This window comes from Mixophyes fleayi, chromosome 5 (genome assembly GCF_038048845.1).
Source record: "Mixophyes fleayi isolate aMixFle1 chromosome 5, aMixFle1.hap1, whole genome shotgun sequence".
Classification (NCBI taxonomy): Eukaryota; Metazoa; Chordata; class Amphibia; order Anura; family Limnodynastidae; genus Mixophyes; species Mixophyes fleayi.
The window spans coordinates 204,756,293-204,768,375 of record NC_134406.1 but is presented as its reverse complement, the minus strand read 5'-3'; positions in this window follow the sequence as shown (position 1 = coordinate 204,768,375).

Here is a 12,083-nt window from a genome sequence, read left to right as displayed (position 1 = left end):
CAACCACCCTGTTTTGTTGCAAACCTTCCTCTCTCTTGGTCTCTCTGGCTCTGTCCTTGCTTGGTTCTCCTCTTACCTCGCCAACCGATCCTTATCTGTATCCATTTCTGGTTCATCCTCCCCCCTGCCGCCCTTCCTGTAGGAGTTCCTCAGGGCTCGGTTCTTGGCCCTCTAATCTTCTTGCTGTACACTACCTCCCTGGGTGATCTCATCACCTCCTTCGGTCTCCAATACCATCTCTATGCTGACAACATTCAACTCTACATCTCCTCTCCTGATCTCTCCCCCTCCCTTCTTTCTCATGTATCTGACTACCTTTATGCCATATCCTCTTGGATGTCTTCACTTTTTCTCAAAATCAACATTGCCAAAACTGAACTCATCATCTTCCCTCCTTCTAGATCTTCATCTCATCTCAATCTCTCTATCACTGTCAACAACACCATCATCTCATCTGTTCCATAACTCTGCTGCCTGGTCATCAACCTTCGACTCCTCCCTCTCTTTTACCTCCCACATTCAATCTCTTGCCCAATCTCGTCGCTTTCAACTCTGTAATATCCCACACATCCGGCCCTTCCTTTCCCAGGATGCCACCAAAACCATCATCCATGCTCTCATCATCTCCCGTATTGACTACTGTAACCTTCTTCTCACTAGCCTTCCCCTCTCCCACCTCGCCCCCCTAAGGTCTATACTCAACGTGGCTGCGAGACTTTCTTTTCCACCGCTCCTCTTCTGCCTCCCCTCTCTGCCTCACTCTGCACTGGCTCCCCTTCCACTACAGAATCCTTTTCAAACTCCTCACATTCACGTACAATCTCTTTCTGAGTGTGCCTGTGGTTTTGTTAGTAGGGGGCGGAAGGTTCCTTGGTCTCCCTCTTGTGTTGCTGGTCAAGAACACTACCCAACGAAGAGCCTACTGCACTCAGACCACGGTGGAGGCACTGCACTAACTGAGAATAGAAGTGGCTCTTCACTAGTTTTAAAGGTTTCCCAACAGTTGAAGAGCCACAAATGGAATAAGACTACTTACACAGCAAAAAGGGAAAGAATTGCCATGCTAATTGTATTTAGGAAGGTTTCATATGTAATATAAATAGCTGAAGTACCCAGCGTTGCCCGAGTTTAAATCTTCAAGTTATTAAGTTATCAATAAGTTGGATGTAACCGTCAACATTTTAAAAATAATTAGCAACTAGTGGAAGGCCCCGAAAAGGCTCCCTGTGTCAAAAGTTCTCCATCAACAGGAGTCCAACCAGGACCCCAACCACTTCATTAGGCATCCCACACCAAAAGACACCCCTCTGTGAAGTTTTCATCCAAATACTTACAGACTTACCTGAAAAACGACTCTGCAGATAGCCGATGGCAGCAGAAGGCTGACAGGATCTCCTTCCGAATGAACAGCTCTCCGGCAGTAGTGTCTGACGTCAGTGCGACCTGAATGAATTAATTACCTGAATGTTTTTAATGTAAGTCAGTCAATATTGCTGTCATTTTTTCATCATCGTGCAGCCGTACCCAACCCGTATCTTTTTTGTATCAACTTACTTTATTGTATGCAACGTCAAATCTAGTAGTCACAGAGAAACAGTGAATCTATATTGCACAAATAACTGATAACTGACTGCTCTCTGCTAGCACCAACTCTTATGCCCAAGGTGAGTGACATCACAAGAGCTATTTATGATATAAGACAGTGAGTGTAAGGTTAAGTTTATTCAAAGCTGCATCCTGCCTATATACAGCAAACTTTTAATTTAGTTAACTTTTGTTCCTAACAATGACTGTTTGGGAGTTAAATAATGTTTTCTCTTTATGGTAGAAAGTATATTGCAATTAAATGGAAATGAGTGATTTGCTGGTGATTTTGCTTTTTACCAAAAATTATAGATATTTATCATATCGACAGAAAATTGAATGCTAGAGAGATGATAACATCAAACTAATTGTGTAATGTCACTTAATCTAGCCCCCACTCTAATACATACAGTGCTACATCATCATAAGGCATCCACATAAATGTGTTTTTTTCACCAGAATGTGGAAGGACATTCAGGTGTATGACTGATATGGAAGACATGGGCAAGTAGGCCAATTAAAAAATGATGCCGAATTTTAGATCATCGTAGTTGGCTAATTACTTGTGGATCAGTCCCGATTAACCAAAAATTCACAAAATAAATATTGTCCATTGAAGAGCCAGGTCAACTACAGTGCATGCAACAAAAAGAAACCAATCAGTCAGCATCAACAGATTACATTGACACATGTCTATCACCTTATATAAGTTGCATATGGCCCTCTGATACTTTTTCTTCCTAGATTGACATGGGGAGGATATCTGTGAAAGGGAAAAAAAAATTCTCTGTGCAAAACTGATGTTTTTTTATCTCTCTCTATCAACAGGTTATTATCAGCAACCAGCAGTATTAACAAAATGGTGCTATTGCTGCTAAATAATAGATAGGCCCTTGTGGCTCATGGCTTGAGCTGTAGCTATCAGTAGCCCAGAGCATACTACACCTTTGTGCATACTGCATTTAGTACATAGATGTTTGAACTGCACAGTAGCATTGCACAACTTACCTTTTTATACACGTTACACAAAACCTAATTAGTCCCATTTTCACAGTCTAATAAAGTATATTAGCTTTGTAAGGCTTTTCATAATCTATTAAAGTACATTATATTTATAAGGCTTTTCAATTGTACAGATGGGTCTTATCTTTACAATTAAAACAGAGCATATCCCATGTCTTTTTTTGTATCAACTAACCTTATTGCATGCAATGTCAAATCTATCAGTCACAGAGAAATAGTGAATATATACAGAATGCTCACAGATAGCTTATACTTTTATATCCAAGCTGAGTGACATCACAATAGCTATTTATGATGTAAGCCAGTGTACAGTTTAGCCTCAACTGTGTGATTGCAACCTGCTTACATTTGATAATTAAATAGAACAAAATGTTGATTTAGAGAATAAATCCAACGTGTGATTCTGGCAATCGCTCTTTTGAAGGCTTTTTTTTATTTTTTATTTTTTTTATTTATTTATTTTTTATTCAGTATATATAACACAAAATCAATTTTTCTCTGTTCACATCATCAGTGGTATTAGCTATAGAGGTGTACACATACAAATACCCGAGCAATATATTTTGGTAGCAACTGGTGTAGTTTTGACAACTTACTGCCTGCTACAGAGCCTGTACACTCGCTGACAGGAAACAGGCAGAGCAATTCAGGTTTGGACTCTGTAAGAGTTACAGAAAGATGCAAATTCTACTGCAGTTTGCGAATTTTGATACTTGCTTCCCAGTAAGGTTTTTTTTTATATGCACAACATGTTATATAATAAGAGACATAGGCAAACCGAGGGGGGGGGGGGTTCTTAGTGCCTGGAAACCCCCCTCCAAGCCTGGGGCACTGTATAATTGAGGTGGCTGGACCCTGCCCCCGTTTCACACGGCTCTGCTCGAAAAGAGAGAGCTGAATGCACCTAACAGTAGTGCACGCAGCATTGCCCATGTATATTATGGGGATAGGAAGAGTTGGAGAGCAGCCAAGCACTGTCTAAAATTATAGCCACACCCCCATGCATGCTGGTCATGCCCACTGTCGACGTGGTGTGGAAACCCCCCTCTGCAAATCCTGCGTTCGCCCCTGAAGAGGAGTGCATTGCTAGACTTCTGAAGCCCTCAGTATACTCACCAGATCAGGGGAGCAATGCCGTACCCCAGATAAGTATACTTCTGTGTGGCCCTGAGTAAACATAGCTATTCAAGCAACATTTGTATAAAAAATGTATGCATTTGTGAACCTGAATATATTGGATTTTGGATCCATTATGCTTCAAAAATAATGCAGTACAAAGTACAGTGAATGCCTCTTTATTATCCCATTTGATCACATTGAGGTTTTTGTTCTTATTCTTGGTGGATTACTTTAAGTTACAGACAATTCACAGGTTTGTTGAACATACCAAACAAATTCTTGCATGCATGAGCTCTAAGCCAGCAGAAATATAATGCTTAATGTGATAACAATTTAATGATTAAGGTCATAGTTGCCTACTCTCCCGAAATGTCCGGGAGACTCACAAATTTTTGTGAGTTCTCCCGGACTCCCGAGAGAGCAGGCAAAAATCTCGGATCCAGCTGTCTCCATTGTTGAAGATGGGTGGGGGCGGGGCTAAATGTTGCATTGTGGCCCCGCTCCCTGCTGCGATTGGCCAAAATGACATAAGATTGACAGAGGCAGAGCCTAACGGTGCACCACGCGTGGTCACGCCCCTTCGACGGACGTCCTCCCGGACAGCTGCCTTCAAAAGTGGGTAAGTATGATTAAGGTATTTATGCACCTGTGAAAGGGACAAGTACTCTTTACTAATGAGAAATGTGATCTTGCTAAGCTGACGCCATCTTGTTGCCTTATAGACATTTTATTCTCTTACAGCTCAAAGACAGCCTAGATACAGCTAGTTTGTAGGAGTTATTCATTATTATCTCGTTGTTTGCAAGAAACTATGCCCATCACCTTGGATATGGCAGACAGGAGACAAACCAACCCCTCCTGGGGAGGAATTCCTGTGTGAAAATGTGAGAATGTAGCAAGATCTGTGTAAAGGAAGCATGAGTGTTTAAAACTTTTTGGGGCATAATTTTCTGAAATACGTGATTTTGTGTAACCAGAGTGCTATATAGATATGAACTTGTAACCAATAAATCAGAGCTAATTGCACACACAGAACTTGCAGTGTTTATTCTCTCCGGCTGATGAGCTCATAAACTGGTAAACTGACGCTTACAGGTGAACTGACTGATTAGATCCAACACTAACTTACCTCAGTTCCAACATATCTGCTGCTGTAGATAAAATGCAGCCATAATGATCTCTCGTAAAGTGGGTAATTTTTTATACTAAGAGCAAAAATTCTGTATAATAATGGAAATGTTCTTTTTTTCTATATGAATATCAAATGTGTAAAAAGAATTGGATTTAAAAACAAGTTTGCTTCAGTTTGTTTATATATTAATGTCAGGTCGAGGTATATGGGTGTTCACAGAAAATGGCAGTGTGCAGTATGCAACTTCTGGATATCAAAATAATTTTGTTCAGTCACAATTTAAAGCTGATCAACTAGTTCTGTTCACTATATGCTTTTTAGCAAGAGGAATAGGTGTAGTGATGGAACATCCTAAGAATGATTTATTATCACAAAAAAACAGAGGTTCAGCACAAAAGTCATTCCTCCTCTTTCTGTGATATCATGCCTGATATATGGGACCGCACCTCAAGTTGTCACCTATTTGATCCTTTAGCTGGGCTGATAGACCCATTCTATGATGAATGCGGTCTGGCCGCAGCAGTATGCCTGAACTGTAATACATTAAAAAACAGCAACGGTATCACTTTGCTCCCATTTAAGACATAAATGTGGCTCCAACTAAGAGTATTTTAGGGGAAAACAAAAAAGAAAGTTGTAACTAATTAAGGGGGTCATCCAAAAGTGCCCCTCCCCCTCCAGTATCCAAATCCTAATGGAAGGCACTCTCCTGTCATTTATTATCATCATCAATAATAAGTACACATTTTCCCATGTATAGTATAAACAAATATCCTGAAATATTTTTGTCTCCATTATAATATTTTACTAGTGTGTGACTGAAGAAGGAAACTGTGTACTTTCCCCTAATACACAATGACAAAGATCTATCCTCCTGTATATACAATAAAATGTTACTGCATGTGCTGCAGTGGACATAAAAGCAATTCTCTGATAAACAGAAACTGGAATGTCCCATGACTGTAATGTGCTCTATGGGAATTGTAGCAAAGTTGAAATTGTATTACTGCAGGAGACAACATTTGTTCTCCTACTAAAGCCCTGTGAGTAATCCTGTTCTTGGCTGCATCAAACACATAAGGGTGACTGACAATGCAACAGCTGCTGGGAACCCCGGGGTCAAGTTTGCAAGCTCATGTAAGCAGACTCTGCCTTTATTTCAAGTCATCCTGGCTCCCAGCCACACATTAGATAAATAAGGTCACTCCGGCAAGTTGACAGAATAATGAGGTTTTAAAAGTGTGCAATTGCATATAGCTAATATCACTATTATATATATATATTTATATATTACGTTCAACTGGCTTCTATGTTCAAAGAAAGTAATACAGCTCAGTTACTTTGATTACTTAATGTGCATAATTATACCCCCACCACCACTTATGTGCATTAAATATAACATAACTGTTTTGGGAAGGCAAGTACAGTGGGCACAGTGTGAGAACAAGGAGTTTTGGTACAAAGATGCATAGGAGGTAATTTACGGTAATTTACAAAGCACAAGACGGCTGAGACAGTGTGGCCTATGTAGAGAATAAGAACTTTGCACTGGCCAATAGGGCAGAGGTATTCCTTGATGATTATGGAGTAAACACACTCTTATATGTCTGGTATAAAAATTATGTTTTATTTTGCAAAACCTGATATCCGCCAGTTAATAGCTGGTGTGGACCTGGCTGTGCCCCTATATGTGCACCCTCTCCACTCCTCATATCAATCATCTGGATCTGCAAATCTCTTCTTTGTACTGCTCCACAAAACTCTGAATGTGACAACCTCACACATCTGGGCATGTGTGACACGTGCATGTGAAAGGGTTAATCAAAAGAAAACCACATTGTCTCTCTAAAAAATGGCTAGAATTCCCCAAAATGATATCTCACACTAACTTTTCAAAGTTCTGACACCACTGAGGTTTTCTTCAAGAGCTGACGCTCCTAGAAAGTCTTCAGTTACAGTCTGATCCCAACCTAATAGGATGACAGTTACTGTAAACCAAACAATTCCTTACCCTGTCCTGGGCCGGACTGGGACTAAAAATCAGCCCTGGCATTTAAAGCACACAGGCCCACCTCTGTTGATTAGCAGGAAAAAAAAATGTGTGCCGCAGGGCATAGCTACATTATGTTGGGGGCATGGTCAAAATGGTGCGTTGATACATACATTATAATAAAACATTACATTTATCAGACCCTCCCCATCCACATTACGCCACCCCCCCAGATACATTATGACACCCCCAGCCCACTGTACTTATCTATGCTTCTGATGCTGCTGACATTCCTGTAGAGTGAGCAGGGAAGCTCTTAGTCTCATGAGATTAATAAATCTCGTGAGATTTAGAGCTCCTCGGCTTGCTCTGCAGGCTGTGCCCTGTCCGGGACAAAGCACAGATCCTCCTGCTGACCAACTGGATTAAGGCTCGGGGGGCCCGGGCACTTAAGTCAGGGGGGCTCCTATGATGTAATTTGGCTATTAGACAAATTTTTGACAAATACAAAGGCAATACTGTGTGCACTACTGTTAGGTGCATGCAGTTCTGCCTTAACAAGCAGTACAGTGTGAAGCAGGACATATCTCCCAACTGTTCTTGTAGTCAGACCAAATCCTGACTAAGTGGGACAGTCACCCACCAAATTCAGAACAGTTGGCAGACTGTCCTGGTCTCTCCTACCTGTCTTGTCATGGTCACCACTTGTGGCTGCTGGTGTCTTTAGATCAGTTGCTGCTTGTCTGGATCCTGGAATGCTGGATGCCCTATTTGGAGAAAAAAATGAGCAGTTGAAATTTAGCCCTGGTGTTAAATCAATATAGCATCCATGTTTTAAAATTAGGCCTCACTGCAGCCACAACATTAAAGTACTAGTATTCACATTTGATAAATACATCTATTTCCCTCCAACTAGCCCTGACATTAAATAGTATTCCTATTTAATAAATAAAACTATTTCCCTCTCTCCAAAGCACCCCAGCATTAAATTAAAAATGCAATCACCCCATCTGAAATTGATAGGCCCCACTATTAAATTGCCCCACCATCACCCCACAAATTGAATAGCACCCAATAATTAGGCCCCACCTGCAATTCCCTATTAGATTAACAGCCTACCTCCCATATTATATTAAGAGCTACCCATACACACATTATTGTCATACACCGGCCCTCACACACACACACATTATGGTCATACGCCGGCCCACACACACATACTATAGTTATATTGTTACACACATACACACTATAATCATACCCTGTCACACACACACATACTATACTTATACTGTTACACACATACACACTATAATCATAAAGGTCATTCTTTGGATATATTTTTTGGGGGTTATTTTTTTGGTTATTTGTATTTATTGTCATTCAGAGCTTGATTTATATATTTTTTAACTTTGTCGATCCCATTTTTATTGGCGCCTGTCAGTAAATTCTGTGTTATTTTTTGTTCCACTATAATCATACCCTGTCACACAAATAGCTCCTCTGTCACACAAATAGCTCCCCTGTCACACAAATAGCTCCACTGTCACACAAATAGCTCCCCTGTCACACAAATAGCTCCCCTGTCACTTATATAGATTCCCTGTCACACATATAGAACCCCTGTCACACATATAGATTCCCTGTCACTCATATAGATCCCCTGTCACTTATATAGATCCCCTGTCACTTATATAGTTCCCCTGTCACACAAATAGCTCCACTGTCACACAAATAGCTCCACTGTCACACAAATAGCTCCCGTCACTCATATAGCTCCCCTGTCACACAAATAGCTCCACTGTCACACAAATAGCTCCCCTGTCACTCATATAGATCCCCTGTCACACATATAGATCCCCTGTCACACATATAGCTCCCCTGTCACACATATAGCTCCCCTGTCACACAAATAGCTCCCCTGTCACACATATAGATCCCCTGTCACTTATAGAGATCCCCTGTCACACATATAGCTTCCCTGTCACACATATAGCTCCCCTGTCACACATATAGCTTCCCTGTCACACATATAGATCCCCTGTCACACATATAGATCCCCTGTCACACATATAGCTCCCCTGTCACACATATAGATCCCCTGTCACACATATAGCTCCCCTGTCACACATATAGATCCCCTGTCACACATATAGATCCCCTGTCACTTATAGAGATCCCCTGTCACACATATAGATCCCCTGTCACACAAACTAACCCCCCTCCCTCTTACCTTGTGCCCTCCGCGGCGTGCTGTGTAGTATCTCCTAACACATGGTGCTCGTCCCATGTGACATCTCCAGAGCCATTCATAGAAGAGAGGGGAGGAGGGGAGGCGCGGCCACACCAGGAAGTAAGTGTAGTGCCGACCCCACTGCTCAGCACACAGACTGTCATGCTGAATTCTGGCATGACAGTCTGTGTGCTGAGCGATGGGGCCGGCCAGCTAGTAACCGGCCCATCTGACCATCGGCCCTTCTGGCATTTGCCAGAAGTGCCAGATGGCCAGTCCGGCCCTGACCCTGTCTGACCATCTTGCTCTGCAAGCCCACTCACTTTGGTTGATATCTACACACAGTGGCATAGATTGAGACGCAGGGCAGCAGCAAAGAGGTTTTTACACTGTACCTTGGCTGCTTTGCACGTTGTAAATGAGGTCCAATGATATAATACCATTCAGTAATTAAAGTGCGTTACCACCTAAAATAGTGGACATTCTAGTTCACCACTTTAAAATGACTGCGGAGGGAAGGAGCGGGGGTACTAATTAGAAGCCGCAACGTCCTTGGCTTCTGATCAGGGGAGGGCTGGTAAATTTTAGCCTGGGGACAAGACTCAACTCAGCAACTTATTTTAATGTAAAATATTACAGGTGGCCCAGTGATCCAGCCCAAAGTAGCCCACTATGGGAACAGTCCAGCCTACCCCTGCTTCTGATTTGCCCTCACACCACTTCCCCCTCTACAGTGTCACACATTCCTGGTTTCCAGCCTGGGCTGTGAGACAAACCACAGAGTGCCTTGAAAAATAGCTGCATAACAGTAATGCGTGTAGAAGCCTATTTCTTCATTGAGTATAAATACTTTGGAAGATAGAAGACTATCTTTATGTCCTCTATAAAAATGAAACATAATAATTTTAAAAATTCAAACTTAATGTTATGTATAATGAATAATTTAGAAAGATATGGGTCTGGGATTGTACTTGAGGCACAGAACATGAGTCAGGGTTATATTGAAAGTGACTCACAATGTTCTGTCATATAATTTAATATAATACCCACTTTTTGTTTATTTTCCTTACAACCCTTAACTTGTTACTAGATGCTTTATTAGATATCTACATCACAAGACACAACATGGTTTTGTGCTAATGATGCATAAAACATAGCACTGATATGAATTGAGAGGTACTTTCTGCATATCTTGAATGTACTTTTAAGCAGTTCAGCTCTAACCTGGTGACTTTGGGCTAATGACACACTAACGGGGGCTGACATATTATCATGTTTTATAACACAATAACCAAGAAGAAAGGACCGTCAGACTTTGTAGAGATGCCTATTAGACATAATATACTTGAGAGTATACCCAACCAACTGTTTTGGATAGATAGTATGTTTTATTTACAAAGTAGTTTATTAAGTTCAATGATATTTACATATTAAAAATTAAAAAAGGATCCAGAAAGATTATTCCAGTGATACTCAGCCTGCACCAGGACCACTGCGCCAGATGTCGGCTCCAGCACCTCTCTCCTGGCTCATCCTCATGCAGAGGTAGGTGCACAAGGGAAAAAAGCTGTACTTACCAAGTGTGAAGAATTGTGTGGTTATTCACATCACCAGCCACAGCAGGGACTCTCAGATAGGAGGCTCTCACTGCCTCTGTGAAATGTGGATACGTGGTGGAAACAGGCAGCAAGGCTCTTGCAGCATTAAAAATGCATATTTCTCTGCAGAGTATTGTGTCTGTGCAGAGCAATGTGTTTTTAAATGTTGCAAGAGTCTTGTTTCTGTTTACACCGCAAATATGTATTTTAAATGCAACTAAAGTCTTGTTTTCTCTTTCTAGAGCACATATGTGTGTTACATACAAGCAATTAGACAACAAGGCTCTGGTGGCATTTATAATGCATATTGCTCTGCAGAGTCTTGTGTACTTGAAGGGCAATAGCAACTTGAAGAGCAATATCAGGCAGTGACTATTAAACCATGGTTGGAAAAGAAAAGATAAGTAGATCCACAGAACCTATATTTTAAAGAGGAGATGCTAGAAAACTATGGTTTCATTCTCTGAAATGTAGCCCACCCAACGCCAATGTATTTAATATGCAATAAAAGAAGTAATAATGTAAAATGTCATGTTGATGTGTGCTTTACAACACTCCATCTGACGCTTGGCATTGGGCTTGGGGATGTAAGGCTTGCATGCAGCTGCTCGGCCATGGAAACCCATTCCATTAAGCACCCGACACATAGTTTTTGTGCTTACATTAATGCCAGTGGAAATTCGGAACTCTTCAGCGATGGAATCAGCAGAGCATTGGCGAATTTTACACACCATGCGCCTTATCAGTCATTGATCCCGCTCTTTGATTTTACGTGGACTTCTGTTTCGTGGCTGTTGTTCCTAAACATTTCCACTTTCTAATAATATCACTTACAGTTGACCGTGGAATATCCAGCAGGCATGAAATTGCACAAACCGTCTTATTGCAAAGGTGGCATCCTATCACAGTACTACACTTGAAGTCACTGAGCTCTTCAGAACGACCAATTTTGTATCACAAATTTTTGCAAATGGAGACTGCATGACTAGGTGCTTGGTTTTATACACCTCTGGCAATGAGTCTGATTGAAACACCTCAATTCAATAATTAACAGGTCTGGCCAAATGCTTTTTTTCCATATAGTGTATATATATATATATTACAAAAAGGGTGCATATATCATCCACTATTTGCCCAAGTGATGTATTTAGCCCATGTCGAAGTAGCATTGCGCTGGTATCCTCACAATGCACTAAAAATGCTTCATTGAATGTAACGTATAAAGTGTCTAAAAATTTGATTGTTGGTTCTTTGTCTCCGCAGGATACAGCTACTGATACATTTATGAGAATGGCTTGGATTTTAGGGAAACAGAAGAAACTGTTCTCTGATACTGAGATCGTTAAAGAGTGCTTGATTGACGTTGTGGATGCTATGTTTGAAGCTAAAGAAAAGTGTCAAAGT